The 15,575-nt window shown below is 38.9% G+C and overlaps 1 protein-coding gene across 1 annotated transcript in view; it reads right to left on the reverse strand.

Annotated features, from left to right (window-relative positions):
- The window catches only part of LOC143769135 (NXPE family member 2-like), a 160,924-nt gene extending 150,222 nt beyond the window's left edge, over nucleotides 1-10,702 (reverse strand). Inside the window, exon 1 of the mRNA XM_077257716.1 lies at nucleotides 10,624-10,702. The gene's annotated coding sequence lies outside the window, so the exon portion shown is untranslated. The remainder of the gene's footprint in view (nucleotides 1-10,623) is intronic.
- Between the last annotated feature and the right edge of the window lie 4,873 nt (nucleotides 10,703-15,575).

Here is a 15,575-nt window from a genome sequence, read left to right on the forward strand (position 1 = left end):
ATACACCGCAAAATTGTGTCAATATTGGGGCTACTATGAAATTTTCCATAAAAATCTTCTCGGTTATCCCAAGACACGTAAGAAACAAATGCATGACTTTTAGCAGCGCCAGAGCCACATATATTATTCCATCTTTCTTTAATTCAACATTATTTTATCACATATTAATTTCACAGCTGTCTGTGCCGTCTATTTGCACACAACCATTTGAATCCATGTTTTGCTGACCTTATTCATGTTGTATAACAGATGTGTTTCTCCTGGTTTTTCTAGCGCAGCTCGCTGAGCGTTACCGCTGTACTCATTTCTCTTTGCTGCTTCTGAATGTACACTATTCTCGACCATGGACCGTTTTCCTTTTAAAAATAAGAATATTATTGAATATAATGTTTTACATATGTTGCAGTATTTTATTTTCCTGGTGTTACTTTAATAATAATAATAATAATAATAATAATAATAAACATACACCGCAAAATTGTGTCAATATTGGGGCTACTATGAAATTTTCCATAAAAATCTTCTCGGTTATCCCAAGACACGTAAGAAACAAATGCATGACTTTTAGCAGCGCCAGAGCCACATATATTATTCCATCTTTCTTTAATTCAACATTATTTTATCACATATTAATTCCACAGCTGTCTGTGCCGTCTATTTGCACACAACCATTTGAATCCATGTTTTGCTGACCTTAATCATTTTGTATAACAGATGTGTTTCTCCTGATTTTTCTAGCGCAGCTCGCTGAACGTTACCGCTGTACTCATTTCTCTCTGCTGCTTCTGAATGTACACTATTCTCACCCACGGACAGTTTTCCCTTAAAAAATATGAATATTATTGAATATAATGTTTTGCACATGTTGCAGTATTTTATTTTTATTAATAGTTACTTTTAACTATTCTTTTAGAGTGTCTAGTAGATTTATATTCTTTGCCTGATATATTTCTACACAAAGCTTCAAAACTATTTTGTAATTTATAATGTATCACAGTAGTTTCATATGAAGTTACATCTTAGGCTCTGTTCAGACTATTGTAATATCTGTAGCTTAAAATAGAGCCAAATAACTACTTACAAATCCGGACATACAGCATTGATTTTAATGTGGTCTAAGGGGGTTCTATCAAGGTCTCCACATAATAGTTATGGAAAGAATAATGCTACAGAATTGGTCGCTCCAGTTATAAAACAAAAATGATGAAAATTATCCATGATGATAATGTGAAAAAGGCTTATGCAGTGGGTTTATGGATCTCTACAATAAACAACATGTGTAGAAATTTGGTTCTAGAACTTGCTGGGTTAGTGAATATAATAACGTTTGTCATATTTTATAACATGCAGCTAATATTTATTGCTTCTACTACACGGCAATTGTCACATTCAGTTATTTTTATTTATTTATTTATTTTTTATTTTTTTTTCTTTCCTTGGAATTTGTTAGTCATTACAATTATTTTTGCTCCCAAGATAGGTTTTTAGAGTCACCAAGTTACATAAATGTGCAGGCTCCTGAATATTACAATTACAAAACATTCAAAGTTTGTTTCTCCACTTTTTGCAGATAATAAATCTTAATTTCTTTATAATTTGACTTTTAGTTATAGTTTGTTTCAGTTCTTTGCCGTTCTATGTATACCGTAAATTTTGCCTCCTTTCACTGAATAATATAAGACAAATTATTTTTATTCAAAAACATCTAACTTACGTATACTTTTAAAGCTTTGTTACATTTCTAGCCACTCTACACCAGGTTGTGTAACATAAATACATGTGGTCTTGTAGTGTTTTAATATAGTGCACCAAACATGATATGGTTTTTGGTTTCTCTGAACTGTCGCAAACAAAACATATAAGGTAGTACGGCACAAGATGTGAGCGTACCCGCAGCTCACTGAGCATTACCACGCTACTCACTTCTCTTTGCAGCTTCTGAATGTACACTACTCTCACCCATGGAGAGTTCTCCTTTAAAATATGAATATTATTGAATATAATGTTTTACTTATGTCGCAGTATTTTATTTTCCTGGTGTTACTTTTGTTCATGTATTACTGGTCTCTGCTGCAGTTGTGATTCGTACCTTTCTATATAAATATGGGTAAATGAATTGTCCATTATAGATTTTGAATCCGTGTTTGTAGACCATAAACATTTTGTATAACAGATGTGTTTCTCCTGATTTTTTTTTTTTTTTTTTTTTCTTGGTTAAGGGATCACAGATGTTTTAATAAACTTTGAATAAATAACTGTGCATACATAAGAAACCTTGCAATATATCTTTATAGAAATAATACTTCTGCACTCATGGCCACTTCTCCTCCGCCTTTGCCTCCTGAACTCATCATTCACTGTGAAACAATGCAAAAATCCATCTTTGGGCTGTATGTTGTGTGTGTGTGTGTGTTGTATGTGTTCTGTATGTTGTGTGTATGTTTGTTGTGTGTTGCATGTGTTGTGTGTGTGTTCTGTATGTTGTGTGTGTATGTTTGTTGTGTGTGTTGCATGTGTTGTGTGTGTTCTGTATGTTGCGTGTGTATGTTTGTTGTGTGTGTTGCATGTGTTGTGTGTGTTCTGTATGTTGCGTGTGTGTGTGTGTTGTATGTGCTCTGTATGTTGTGTGTATGTTTGTTGTGTGTGTTGCATGTGTTGTGTGTGTTCTGTATGTTGTGTGTGTATGTTTGTTGTGTGTTGTATGTGTTGTGTGTGTTCTGTATGTTGTGTGTGTATGTTTGTTGTGTGTGTTGTATGTGTTGTGTGTGCTCTGTATGTTATGTGTGTTTGTTGTGCATGTGTTCTGTGTGTTTGTTGTGCGTGTGTTCTATCCGTTCGACAATTCTCATCTTTCTTTACAGAGCCATAAACTTTTAATGGCAAAATGTTGCTGCCTCCAACAGCCCAAAGATGGATTTTTGCATTGTTTCACAGTGAATGATGAGTTCAGGAGGCAAAGGCGGAGGAGAAGTGGCCATGAGTGCAGAAGTATTATTTCTATAAAGATATATTGCAAGGTTTCTTATGTATGCACAGTTATTTATTCAAAGTTTATTAAAACATCTGTGATCCCTTAACCAAGAAAAAAAAAAAAATCAGGAGAAACACATCTGTTATACAAAATGTTTATGGTCTACAAACACGGATTCAAAATCTATAATGGACAATTCATTTACCCATATTTATATAGAAAGGTACGAATCACAACTGCAGCAGAGACCAGTAATACATGAACAAAAGTAACACCAGGAAAATAAAATACTGCGACATATGTAAAACATTATATTCAATAATATTCATATTTTAAAGGAGAACTCTCCATGGGTGAGAGTAGTGTACATTCAGAAGCTGCAAAGAGAAGTGAGTAGCGTGGTAATGCTCAGTGAGCTGCGGGTACGCTCACATCTTGTGCCGTACTACCTTATATGTTTTGTTTGCGACAGTTCAGAGAAACCAAAAACCATATCATGTTTGGTGCACTATATTAAAACACTACAAGACCACATGTATTTATGTTACACAACCTGGTGTAGAGTGGCTAGAAATGTAACAAAGCTTTAAAAGTATACGTAAGTTAGATGTTTTTGAATAAAAATAATTTGTCTTATATTATTCAGTGAAAGGAGGCAAAATTTACGGTATACATAGAACGGCAAAGAACTGAAACAAACTATAACTAAAAGTCAAATTATAAAGAAATTAAGATTTATTATCTGCAAAAAGTGGAGAAACAAACTTTGAATGTTTAGTAATTGTAATATTCAGGAGCCTGCACATTTATGTAACTTGGTGACTCTAAAAACCTATCTTGGGAGCAAAAATAATTGTAATGACTAACAAATTCCAAGGAAAGAAAAAAAATAAATAAATTAATAAATAAATAAATAAAAATAACTGAATGTGACAATTGCCGTGTAGTAGAAGCAATAAATATTAGCTGCATGTTATAAAATATGACAAATGTTATTATATTCACTAATCCAGCAAGTTCTAGAACCAAATTTCTACACATGTTGTTTATTGTAGAGATCCATAAACCCACTGCATAAGCCTTTTTCACATTATCATCATGGATAATTTTCATCATTTTTGTTTTATAACTGGAGCGACCAATTCTGTAGCATTATTCTTTCCATAACTATTATGTGGAGACCTTGATAGAACCCCCTTAGACCACATTAAAATCAATGCTGTATGTCCGGATTTGTAAGTAGTTATTTGGCTCTATTTTAAGCTACAGATATTACAATAGTCTGAACAGAGCCTAAGATGTAACTTCATATGAAACTACTGTGATACATTATAAATTACAAAATAGTTTTGAAGCTTTGTGTAGAAATATATCAGGCAAAGAATATAAATCTACTAGACACTCTAAAAGAATAGTTAAAAGTAACTATTAATAAAAATAAAATACTGCAACATGTGCAAAACATTATATTCAATAATATTCATATTTTTTAAGGGAAAACTGTCCGTGGGTGAGAATAGTGTACATTCAGAAGCAGCAGAGAGAAATGAGTACAGCGGTAACGTTCAGCGAGCTGCGCTAGAAAAATCAGGAGAAACACATCTGTTATACAAAATGATTAAGGTCAGCAAAACATGGATTCAAATGGTTGTGTGCAAATAGACGGCACAGACAGCTGTGAAATTAATATGTGATAAAATAATGTTGAATTAAAGAAAGATGGAATAATATACGTGGCTCTGGCGCTGCTAAAAGTCATGCATTTGTTTCTTACGTGTCTTGGGATAACCGAGAAGATTTTTATGGAAAATTTCATAGTAGCCCCAATATTGACACAATTTTGCGGTGTATGTTTATTATTATTATTATTATTATTATTATTATTAAAGTAACACCAGGAAAATAAAATACTCCAACATATGTAAAACATTATATTCAATAATATTCTTATTTTTAAAAGGAAAACGGTCCATGGTCGAGAATAGTGTACATTCAGAAGCAGCAAAGAGAAATGAGTACAGCGGTAACGCTCAGCGAGCTGCGCTAGAAAAACCAGGAGAAACACATCTGTTATACAACATGATTAAGGTCAGCAAAACATGGATTCAAATGGTTGTGTGCAAATAGACGGCACAGACAGCTGTGAAATTAATATGTGATAAAATAATGTTGAATTAAAGAAAGATGGAATAATATACGTGGCTCTGGCGCTGTTAATACATTTTGATTCACTACGGTATCCGTATGATGTCTATTTAACACACTTTATGCGCTTTTAATTAATTATCTGCTGGTCAAATAAATATTATTGGGACTATAAATAAAGGGGCCTATGTAATAATAGTTGTAATAATACACTTTGATACACTATGATTTTGGCATGATATCTATTTAATACGCTTTATGCGATTTTAATTAATTATCTGCTGGCCAAACAAACATTATTGGGACTATAGGTTTATGAAATGTCAATAAAAAGAGGTTCCTTAGCACATTATAAGAAGTGTAATGATGTGTAATCATCGTGCTATTTATTTTGTACGATACAGCATTGATATTTATTTTGTAAGAAGTTTGTATAAACGTTATTACTTTTATCTGAAAAGTTCTCTATTTTGTAAGAAGTTTCACATATTTGGTAAACAACTCTTAACACACACACCCCTGACATCTAGTTAGTGGCCAGTACTGATACATTTTAACAGCTGCTAGCAAGTGGGTTGTTTGAATCACCACCACAGAAACTCTTGGCAGCTGTTAGCAGTTATAGTACCAGACTTCAAGCTCACTGCAGAATAATACTACAGAAACACAGCCTCATTCTCCCATGATATTATTATCAATTTGTTGGAAGCGTATCAGTAATCAATTTAATACATTTTGATTCGCTATGATTTTGGTGTAATGTCTACTTAACACGCTTTATGCGATTTTAATTAATTACCTGCTGGTCAAATAAATATTATTGGGTCTATAGGTTTATGAAAATGTCAATAAAAAGAGAATAAATATTATTGGGACTATAGGTTTATGAAAATGTCAATAAAAGAGAATAAATATTATTGGTACACTTTTGATATTATTATCAATTTGTTGGAAGCGTATCAGTAGTCAATTTAATACATTTTGATTCGCTATGATTTTGGTGTAATGTCTACTTAACACGCTTTATGCGATTTTAATTAATTATCTGGTGGTCAAATAAGTTGTAATAATACACTTTGATACACTATGATTTCGGTGCGATAGCTATTTAATATGCTTTGCTGCCACTTTGATAACAATTTATTATCAATTTGCTGGAATCGTATCAGTAACCAATTTAACACATTTTGATTCACTATGATTTTGGTGTAATGTCTACTTAACACGCTTTATGCGATTTTAATTAATTATCTGGTGGTCAAATAAATTGTAATAATACACTTTGATACACTATGATTTCGGTGCGATAGCTATTTAATATGCTTTGCTGCCACTTTGATAACAATTTATTATCAATTTGCTGGAATCGTATCAGTAACCAATTTAATACATTTTGATTCACCATGATTTTGGTGTAATGTCTACTTAACACGCTTTATGCGATTTTAATTAATTATCTGCTGGTCAGAACACATATTTGGTAAGCACCTCTTAACACACACTCTGACAGTGTTGAAAATTATTCTATCACCACTTTCTGAACACTTGTAAAATCAGTGATACTATGTCTTGTTAAACTCAGAAACTCTGGCTTGAATGTATGTCATGCAGACACACACCTGTTTTGTGTGAGAGACTCACACATTTCCTGACTGCAGCCCTGCAGCCTGTACACAGACTCATTCAGAATAGACAGCGAGATGGGATAATCTAGCAAATATAGTATCAGACTCAATAATCCCAAACCAGTAAACGAAAGATCTAATATAAAAAACACTTACTGTGATAATAATCACAGTATTAACAATATTAAAACACTGTGATAATAATATTAATCTATATCAAAAACAGCCAGACAAGGAGGACAGCTGGCTGACAGGGAGGACAGCTGGCTGACAGGGAGGGGAGGAGGGGGTTACACACTTTGATACACTTTGATAGGGGCGTGTCCACCTGTCAAATTGAGTTTGACGAGAGGTCCCTATGCTACACTACTACCATCAAATGATAGCAGCGTAACATAAACTAAAATCCAGTGTCTTTTTTAGGGAGGTCTATTCCCATGCACCTCTTCACATCCACACATGGGTATATGCTTCCTGATTTTGGCTATTTGCTGTTGTCCTCCTCCTTCTCCTCATCCTCATCCTCTACCACCCTATCACCAGGGTGACCGTGGTCTGTGATGCAACACCCACTTAATTTTTTTTAAAGGGTGTTTAAGATGCCCATAAAAAAGAATTGTTATACAGTATGTTCATGTATACCCCCAGGGGTAAATGTTTGTCAGCCCATACACTTAGTGCATGGGCATTATAAGTATAGGAGACCCACTCCTTTCTAATGGGAACTTTTTTTTATGAGGCCCTCCTCAACGTCTCTTCCAAGGGGCATTGGAGTGCCAAGCTGCAGACCATTCTCCTTGGATTCCTGTTGGATCCCCTTTCAATGCTTCAATTTCGCCTTTGACTAGGTGAGTGCAATGATATAAGCATGCAATTTACACCTAGTTTCTACTGCACTTAGATCGTGCATGGCGTTGTTCCCTTTTTTCTTTTCCCTATCCTCAGGGTTGTTTCGATTCAACTAGCAGACAATGTACACCGAATGCCAAGCACATCATAGCACCTAGATACTCAAGTGATATCCGAGTATCACCAATCACGTTCACTCCTCACTATTGACCACCAACTCAATAGGATTAAAATGTACCTATGAAATTCATGAACAAAAACTGTCTTTTCTGGATCTTTTGTTCCCTAAACCAAAGAATAGGGCACTACAAACAAACAACCATATTCTGAAAACCAACTGCCACAAAAGAACTCCTCAAATGGGATAGCTATCATCTGCTTCCCCTAAAATAAGCTACCCTAAGTGACAATATTATGATTAAGATGTAATTGTTCAGAGAAAAGAGTGAGGGTAGTAATGCGCCCTCTGCTGGATGAACTCATATGAACTTGAGCCAGGGAACTTTTCAGAAAAGTTCCCACTGTCTAGTTCATATGAGTTCATCCAGCAGAGGGCGCATCACCGCGACTCGAGGTAACTATAGGACATTCCCCTGCATTCCATTCATTCACCAAATTTTACAGACAGGAGCACAGCTGCATTAGCAGAGCTCCTGGGTGTAAAATGATTTAACCCCTTCAGATGGATTTACAGCGTGGGACATGACTGATCGATGGAAGGTATGGAATATTGTTGTTTGTTTAACTTTATTTCAGATGACAAGTGTCTTCAGGGGTCTTCTTGAGAGTATAATAAAATATTAAAACACCCTGTGTCTTTATTTCATTAAAATACTTTTTAATAATGTGTGTGTGTTTTATTAACCATTTCATACTATTGGATTAATAATGGATAGGTGTCATAATTGATGCCTCTCCATTATTAACCTGGCTTAATGTCACCTTACAATAGCAAGGTGACATTAACCCTTCATTACCCCATATCCCACCGCTACACGGGAGTGGGAAGAGAGAGGCTAATTGGTCCGGAGGGACAATTGAGGGACAGTATGACATTTTTGGTGGACACCCTTGAGTATAATATAATGCCCCTACTATCTCCTATATAAAAAATTCAAAGCATATTATGCTGGTATCATATAGATGTCATGGCTGCAACTCTTTGGTCCGGAGGGACAACTGAGGGGCAGAATGACTCTATTGACTCACGGGGGCTATATAGGAGATATGGTCATCCGTGGAGTCAAGATACATTAAAGCATTACATATTTACATTATTATACCATGCTGGTATCATATAGATATCATGGCTGCAATGCTTTGGTCCGGAGGGACAACTGAGGGGCAGAATGACTCTATTGGCTCACGGGGGCTGTATGGAAGATATGGCCGTCCGTGGGGTCAAGATACGTTAAAGCTTTGCGTATTTATAATAATGAGTAAAACAACAATAACATAAAGGAATTATTTATCTTATAAATGTGATTTGGAGACGGATCCGGTCTGTTTGCGATGTATATATAAAAAATAAAAAAAAAGTATAAAATCTTTTTGTGGCCGGACAGCGGAGTGTATTAGGATTGAAATCAGAAGCTCTTTTATATGTAGCTCCTGTATAGATACAAAATGCACAACAGCACTTGCGCAGGTGGTATGGGACATATAGCGTGCCACTATGCCACTGCGCAGGCGCTGGGAAGAAGCGCTGTGAGTAGTCAGGGAGCCACTACCAATATGGCGGTGATTAGCGCTACTGCGCATGCTCCATACGTGAATTGCCACACAGAGCGCTCTATTGGCTGGTGTGACTTCTCAGTATAATGATGCGCTTTAGACATGCGCAGTAAGCAGCGGAGAACGCCGACTTTTAGATACAACGTCCTCCATGGGCCTGCTATGAGTGGGTGAGTGGACAATAACAGTAGCAGTATGTACATGTAATAACCATTAATAAGAGATTAATTGTCTGTAAGGTTGCGGGTAATTAGGTAGTATACTCTGAGGGGCAGTAGGAAGTTGGAAGTCACATAAGCACGAAGCACTTTATGTATAAGCACTGGACATCAGTATATGATGAATAATGTAAATGTTTTATGGGTAATTAGTAAATGTAAAATATGATTGGATTCAATGTAACACTTGTTGAAACACATATAAATAAGTAACAGGTATGGTTACTCACTGCTTGATAAAGGCTCAGATTGAGCTGAAACGTCGCCCGGCTATGTGGGTCGATTAAACCAACCACATGCTTCACTTTAACAATGGAGTGCTGCCTCTTTTTTGAATCTCTCTCTATATATCTATATCTATATATATATATATATTCTATGTGTACACATTTATTCTACCTATTCTATTCTGTCAGTGTGATTTTACTGTACACTGCGCTGAATTGCCGGCTTTTCTAGAGAACACCGCTGCGTATTTCTCGCAAGTCACACGTATGGGCCGTGTGTAATCCGTAATTTTCTCGCCCCCATAGACTTTCATTGGCGATTTTTTTTTTGCGCAATACGCTGGCAAACGCAGCATGCTGCAATTTTCTACGGCCGTACAAGACCGTATAATATGGATCAGTAAAATACGGCAGATAGGAGCTGGGACATAGAGAATCATTGTACCGTATGCAATCCGTATTTTCTGCGCCTCTCATACGTCCGTAAAACACGCCAGTGTGACGCCGGCCTAATACTGAACACCCTTTGCCCTAGATCAATATATTTTCATAGTGTGGGTGTAGACTGTCTAGTCATCTGATTAGATAGTAACATCAGGGTAACAATAAATGATTGCCAGAAAATTAAACATGATGTAAAAATATTTTTATTGTTACAAATTTTCAAACTATAAGCCTAAAATAAAAAAAACCCTGTAAACTACGTGTTAAAAAATGATGCCTGCATTGGCATCTAAAGCAAAACGTATTCTTATCCCAACAAACAAAATTAAAGTCAATAAAGTAGCATGCACATGAATCAATTGAAACCACATAGAGCAAGCAATGTAATTTACAAAACGCTAAATACTTACTGTTACATTTCTCTACATCAACATATTCAGGGTTTTGGGGAATTTCTATTGCAATGTTCTCTCTGAGAAGAAAATTATAAAGCAAGGGTATTAAAAATATTGTTGAACTATTATTTGCACAAAGAGAAAAGTAAAAAGCTGTTTTTTTATTACTATCTTCCAATCTGAGCTATAATGAAACCATTCATATGGAATTACAATACCAAAGTTCACACAACAAAAATCGTAACAGTGACAATAGAATTAAAAAGCAACACAAAAAAAACTTGAAATCCAGTACTGACATTTATGCCTCTAAAATGTCCAGATGCAGCACTGCACATTAATTATGGATGGTTTGCTTTGTGTGTATTTCACCTAGATTCCTAGATTCCTGTGGCTGAGTCACGCATAACGATATCGTTAACGCTTTTGGTGACGTAGCAACGATCCTGCTAACGATCTCGTTATGTGTGACAGCAACCAACGATCAGGCCCCTGCTGGGAGATCGTTGGTCGATAGGAATGGTCAGGACCTTTTTTTGGTCGCTGCTCACCCGCTGTCATCGCTGGATTGGCGTGTGTGACGCCGATCCAGCGATGTGTTCACTTGTAACCAGGGTAAATATCGGGTTACTAAGCGCAGGGCCACGCTTAGTAACCTGATATTTACCCTGGTTACCATTGTAAAAGTTAAAAAAAAAACAGTACATACTCACATTCTGTTGTCTGTCACGTCCCCCGGTGTCCACAGGGTTAAAACTGCTTTCGGCAAGAGCGCTGCTAATGCACGCGCTGCTGCCGAGAGCTTCCCTGCACTGACTGTGTCAGCACCGGCCGTAAAGCAGAGCACAGTGGTGACGTCACCGCTGTTACTGCCGGCGCTGACACATTCAGTGCAGGGAAGCTCTCGGCAGCAGCCCGTGCATATTAGCAGCGCTCCTGCCGAAAGCAGTTTTAACCCTGTGGACGCCGGCGGGGGACGTGACAGACATCAGAATGTGAGTATGTAGTGTTTTTTTTTTTTTTTTACTTTTACAATGGTAACCAGGCAGGGCCGGACTGGGACTAAAATTCAGCCCTGGCATTTGAAGTTACACAGGCCCACTTATCACATGGTGACTGTATAATATCTTTGTACACTTGTAGGCAGGGCCGTTTTTAGGCAAAGTGGGGCCCTGCGCCTAGGTAAAGTTTAAAATGGGGCCCCAAATGCTAACATATCGCACATCACACAAAAGCATTTCTGTTGAATTTACGTGCACTGAGTTCAGGCCGCTAAATGAGTTTGATCGACAATACTGAAGTTGTTCAACGCTTGTTTCCCGGCCTCTTTACACCAGCTGAGGAATAATGATGGGACAGAACGATCACTAATAGATCACTAACAGATCCCCACACAGTATCATGTTATCAGCAGCACATCTACAGTTTACACTGGCAATGTGCTGCTGAGAACAATGATTTTTGTTCCAGCAAAAACAATCTGAATATGCAGCATTTTACTTGTTTAGTAAAATACACCCCATAGTCCTCCATATATTATAATGTGCTCCACAGTCTTCCATATAGTATAATACACTCCCTATAGTCCTCCATATATTAAAATACACTGCTCAGTCCTCCACATAGTATAATACACTCCTCATAGTCCTCCATATAGCATAATACACTCCTCATAGTGCTCCATATAGTATAATGCACCGCCATAGTCATCCATGTAGTACACTTCCCATAATATACTGCACCCCATAGTTCTTCATATAGTATAACGTATTCCCCATGGTCCTCGATACAGTATAATGCAGCCCACATATAGTATAATGCAGCCACCCCAGAGTATAATGCAGGCACCCCACAGAGTATAATGCAGCCACCCAAGTGTATAATGTAACCCCCATAGAATATAATACAGCCCACCTCCCCATAATATATAATGTAGCCCCCCCATAGAATATAATGCAGCCCCACATAGTAGATAACACAGCCTCCCCCATAGAATATAATATACCCCCACAATAGAATATAACACAGCCACATAGTACATAACATGGCCTCCCCCATAGAATATAATATACTCCCCATAGTATATAGCAAAGCCCGGATATTATATAGCACAAACTGCATAGTATATAGCACAGCCTGCATAATATAACACAGCCCACACAGTAGTATACAGCACAGACCACACAGTAGTATACAGCACAGACCACATAGTAGTATACAGCACATCCCACACAGTAGTATACAGCACAGACCACACAGTAGTATACAGCACAGACCACACAGTACTATATACAGCACAGCCCACAGAGTAATATATACAGCACAGCCCACAGAGTAATATATACAGCACAGCCCACAGAGTAATATATACAGCACAGCCCACACAGTAATATATACAGCACAGCCCACAGAGTAATATATACAGCACTGCCCACAGAGTAATATATACAGCACTGCCCACAGAGTAATATATACAGCACAGCCCACAGAGTAATATATACAGCACAGCCCACAGAGTAATATATATAGCACAGCCCACAGAGTAATATATATATATAGCACAGCCCACAGAGTAATATATATAGCACAGCCCACAGAGTAATATATACAGCACAGCCCACAGAGTAATATATACAGCACAGCCCACAGAGTAATATATATATAGCACAGCCCACAGAGTAATATATATAGCACAGCCCACAGAGTAATATATACAGCACTGCCCACAGAGTAATATATACAGCACAGCCCACAGAGTAATATATACAGCACAGCCCACAGAGTACTAAATACAGCACAGCCCACAGAGTAATATATACAGCACAGCCCACAGAGTACTAAATACAGCACAGCCCACAGAGCACTAAATACAGCACAGCGTTAATATATACAGCACAGCCCACAGAGTACTAAATACAGCACAGCCCACAGAGTAATATATATAGCACAGCCCACAGAATAATATATATAGCACAGCCCACAGAGTACTAAATACAGCACAGCGCACAGAGCACTATATACAGCACAGAGTAATATATACAGCACAGCCCACAGAGCACTATATACAGCACAGCCCACAGAGTAATATATATAGCACAGCCCACAGAGTACTAAATACAGCACAGCCCACAGAGTAATATATACAGCACAGCCCAGAGTAATATATACAGCACAGCCCACAGAGTAATATATACAGCACAGCCCACAGAGTAATATATACAGCACAGAGCACTATATACAGCACAGAGCACAGCCCACAGAGCACAGCCCACAGAGCACTATATACAGCACAGAGCACTATATACAGCACAGAGCACAGCCCACAGAGCACAGCCCACAGAGCACTATATACAGCACAGCCCACAGAGCACTATATACAGCACAGAGCACTATATACAGCACAGAGCACAGCCCACAGAGCACTATATACAGCACAGAGCACAGCCCACAGAGCACTATACACAGCACAGAGCACAGCCCACAGAGCACTATATACAGCACAGAGCACAGCCCACACAGCACTATATACAGCACAGAGCACAGCCCACAGAGCACTATATACAGCACAGAGCACAGCCCGCATTTCTTCTCTTCCTCCAAACCCTCCCCCCCCCGAGAATGGCCCACAGTCTAGTAAAAAAACAACAACACTCTCCTCACCTCTCCTCTTGCCAGCGTTGCTTCCTGCTTCTGTCTCAGCAGCTGCAGTCTGCCCGGGACACAGCAGGTGCGCGATGATATGACGTCATCATGCACCCGCAGTGTCAGAGGCAGAGCGGGGAATGATGGGAGAGGGAGCGTCTGTAGACGCTCTCTCCTCCATCATTGCATTCAACTGTACCGGTGTCTATATGCCGGTATAGTTGAATGCGAGGGGGGGAGTCGGGGGGGGGAGGCGGATCGAGCGGCCCACTACTGGCACCGGCCCTTCTGGCATTTGCCAGAAGTGCCCGATGGCCAGTCCGGCCCTGTAACCAGGGTAAATATCGGGTTACTAGTCTACGTTCACATTTGCGGTCTGCGCCGCAGCGTCGGGCGCCGCAGCGTCGCCGCATGCGTCATGCGCCCCTATATTTAACATGGGGGCGCATGGACATGCGTCGCACTTGCGTTTTGCACCGCATGCGTCACTGCGGCGCATGCGTCCGGGCGCAGAGGACGCAGCAAGTTGCATTTTTGCTGCGTCCAAAATCAATAAAAAAAGGACGCATGCGGCGCAAAACGCAGCGTTGTGCATGCGTTTTGCTGCGTTTTTGTTTGCGTTGTGCGTTGCGTCGCCGATGCTGCGGCGCACAATGCAAATGTGAACGTAGCCTAAGGACGGCCCTGCACTTAGTAACCTGATGTTTACCCTGGTTACTTGGGTGCTGCAGGGGGGCTTTGGCATCGTTGAAGACAGTTTCAACGATGCCGAAGTCGTTCCCCTGATCGTTGGTCGCTGGAGAGAGCTGACTGTGTGACAGCTCCCCAGTGACCACACAACGACTTGCCAACGATCATGGCCAGGTCGTATCGCTGGTCGTGATCGTTGGTAAGTCGTTTAGTGTAACTCCAGCTTAAGGCCAGTTTCACACGTCAGTTTCTCCGGTAGGTGTGGTGACAGTTTTCTCACGTACCGGAGACACTGACACATGTACACCCATTCATTCTACGCACATGTCAGCGTGTTTTGATGGACTGTGTGTCCAAGTGCAAAGCATGCTGACATGTCCATTTTTGAGCGACAGCACAGATCACAAGGTCCATACAAGTCAATGGGTCCGTGTAAACACGTATCACACACGGATGCCTTCCATGTGCCATCCGAGTGCTGTCTGTGTGCGTTTTTAAAGACATAGGGTTAAAATTGAAACAAATTGTTTCAATACACGGACATATGGCCAGCACATGGATGGTACACACGGACACATGGATTGCACATGGATGTGACAAATGGACAAACGGACACACTGACACAGATATCTCCA

Source organism: Ranitomeya variabilis, chromosome 4 (genome assembly GCF_051348905.1).
Source record: "Ranitomeya variabilis isolate aRanVar5 chromosome 4, aRanVar5.hap1, whole genome shotgun sequence".
Lineage (NCBI taxonomy): Eukaryota > Metazoa > Chordata > Amphibia > Anura > Dendrobatidae > Ranitomeya > Ranitomeya variabilis.